Here is a 3,419-nt window from a genome sequence, read left to right as displayed (position 1 = left end):
TTATGTTATAGATATTTGTTTCAATTTCAACAAGTGGGGTTGAGGTGATTCAAATGGTTAATGCGATAATCCGGCTATTTTTTAGGTCTCTCTTGTGAAACGCCATCATGGTTGAGATGAGCACCCGAGTGAGTTTGACAAGGAGACTCGAATTTAAACTTTACCTACGTTTGAGAGGCACTATAATGGTCAAGTTCAATGGTATTTTAGATTAAAAAAACCTTTTATGAACTTTGTACCTTTGTTAGTGTTACTTTGTACCTTTGTTTGTATTACTTTGTACGTTTGTTAGTGCTATGTTATAGACATTTGGTCAAGTTCAACAAGTGGGGTTAAGGTGATTCAAATGGTTAATGTCACTTTATTTGATTCAAATTGTTAATGTGATAATCCAGTTGAACAGTTACCAGTTATTTCCAAGGTCTCTCTTATTGAACGCCAACAAGGCTGAAATGATTGAGGTGAGCACCCGAGTGAGTTTGACAAATTGAAATAAAATCAAATAAAATCACTCAAACAAATCAATAAAATTAAAAAAAAAACTAGCCTTTTGACACTTCCTTCAACTCGAAGCGGCGGTAAACCAAGGATTCCTTCGCACAAGACCCATGATCCAACTCCCAACATGGAAATGATAAGTTATAGAATCATTCCAAGAACCTCAATGGATGGGTTACAAACTCACATTACCAATCTCGACAACTGGATGTGTCACCGGCGTTAGAAGAACGACCGTATCAGAGCAAGTCATGGGGATAGAAGATCCTGTTGAAGGATGATAGACCAACCGTAATCTTCAGCCCAACGAGCCAAGCTTTTGTAGAAGCAAGAACCCTTGTATTAAAGAAATTAACACCTTCTTATACAAAATTTGGATAAACCAAGATATAAAGCTAGAATTAGATTATGAGATCCAAGAGTGAGAAGCAAGATTTGAAACCTTTTTCTAAATTGAGTCACTTCACAATCGAACTTGATCAAGGCTTGATTGAATAACTCAGATGCAATCTACCACAAGAATTGCATGAAACTTAAAAACGACAAAGATATGCTAAGATTTCTATAAGGGGGGACCTCTCAACTTAAGAGATCAATTTCATTGATCACAAATATGTTTTTACATAATAATTTGTGGGTATTTATAGTCTCCTCACAAAAAAAGTTCGTGCCCATGATTTAATCTCGATCCTTTAAATCTCCACAGAAGACGAAGTCAATTTGAGCATTACAAACTTTATGAAACTAAAATAATAAATAAATTTTTCTAACCACTCATGAAATGATGCTTGCAACTTCATCCGCTACTTCAACCGTGCAAATATTTACTTTTGAATCTCCAAAAGATCTTGACTCAAACGAATCAGCTTGTAACACATGAAATGACGGTTGAACCTAGCCTATCCAATTTTGTAGATGAAGTATGAATGCTTGTTGAATCTTCTTGGCCTTGGGTTGTGTAATAGGTTCAGTTGGAACACCGTGATTCTTATCATCATCTCCCTCTTCAAAAGGATTCGTCCTCGATTCAGAAAAATCATCACCTACATCAAAAGAACTCAACTCAGTAACATTGAAAGTAGAATGTACACCGTGATTCTTATCATCATCCCCCTTTTCAGGATTCGTCCTCGAATCAGAAAAATCATCACCTACATCAATGGGACTCAACTTAGCAACATTGAAAGTAGAATGTATTGACAATTCTATAGGAAGATCAATTTAATTGTTCCATGCAATAAAATGAGTAATTTTACTAAATGTCTTACCGAGCATTTATAGTCAAATAAAGAATTAGGAATCCAAGCTATCTTTAGATCTACAGACAGCACTCCCAATTGAATTGAGCTATCTATGCTTAACATTAAAATGAAAATTCATCACTAAAATTATTTACGCTAATTCATTGAAATTTTAAAAAGAAATCATCTCTAAATTTAGATAAGATAGTAAGTTATACTACTTGAATCAGGTGTGGTGAAGGTCGAATAAACACGTGACCTTCAAATCTTCAATATTACTCTCTCCCCTGCAACATTGAAAATGAAAATTCGGAAATTTTAAAAAGAAATAATCACTAATTTTAGATTGAATATTCAGGTTATGCAAGTTAGTCAACTTGAATTAGGTTCCGTGAACGTGGATCAAACACGTGACCTTTAGATCTTCACTCATGCTCTCCAAACTAAGCTATCCCGCTAACATTAAAAATAAAAATTCATCGGTAAAGATATTTTCACTACTTCATTGAGATCTTAAAAAGAAATAATCACTAATTTTAGATTGAATAGTCAGGTTATGCAACTTGGTTAACTTGAACGTGGATCAAACCCGTGACCCCTTGAGATCTTTAGTGACTCTCTCCCAACTAAGCTATCCCTTGTAACATTGAAAATGAAAATTCGAAAATTTTAAAAAGAAATAATCACTAATTTTAGATTGAATAGTCATGAGTCAAGTTATGTGACTTGAATCAGATGCGGTAAACGTGAATCGAAGAACACGTGACCTTCAGATTTTCAATCTGACGCTCTCAAAACTGAGTTATCCTCAGTAATATTTGGAAAAAAAATCATAAATAAAGAAATTTCCGCTAATTCATTATATTTTAAAAAGAAATAATCACTAATTTTAGATTCAATAGTCGGGTTATGCAACTAAAATCAGGTGTGGTGAACGTGGAGATCAAACACGTGACCTTCAAATCTTCAGTTTGACGTTCTCCCAATAGAGCTATCCCCGCTAATATTAAAAATGAAAATTCATAAGTAAAGGCACTTCCACTAATTCATTATATTTAAAAAAGATATAATCACTAATTTTAGATTGAATAAGCAAGTTATGTTTTTAGATTGTATGGTCAGGTAATAAACTTGTATCAGGTGCGTTGAACGTGGATAAAACACGTGTGACCTTTAAATCTTCCGTCTAACAATCTCCCAACTGAGCTACTCTTGCTAACATTAAAAATGAATAATCATCAATAAAGGTATTAGGTACGCTTCTGGAAATTCAACAAAAGGCAATAGTATTAGACCGAGATGCCAGATTTAAATCTCGCATCTGGAAAATTCAACAAATATTGGAAGACATGTTGAGGGTATATGTGATGGATTTTGCAGAAAGCTGAGATAAGTACCTACCCCTTATGAAATTCGCTTATAATAATAGTTGCCAAGCCACCATACAAATGGCCACATACGAGGTTCTCTATGGACGAAGATTTTGATCCCCTATCTTTTGGGAAGAAGGACGGCAAACGATAACTATTGGGCCAGAGCTGGTGCAAATTACCAACACCGCAGTCCAGAAGATTAAAGCTAGGATACAAACCGCACAAAGTCGAGAGAAAAGCTATGTAGACCTAAGGCGCAAGGACATGGAATTGTAGGTAGGGGATCATATATTCCTAAAGGTAGCAC

This window comes from Cucurbita maxima, unplaced genomic scaffold (assembly GCF_002738345.1).
Source record: "Cucurbita maxima cultivar Rimu unplaced genomic scaffold, Cmax_1.0 Cma_Scf00116, whole genome shotgun sequence".
In the NCBI taxonomy this organism is placed as follows: Eukaryota; Viridiplantae; Streptophyta; class Magnoliopsida; order Cucurbitales; family Cucurbitaceae; genus Cucurbita; species Cucurbita maxima.
The sequence above is the reverse complement of the archived record's forward strand: the minus strand, read 5'-3'. Positions refer to the sequence as shown.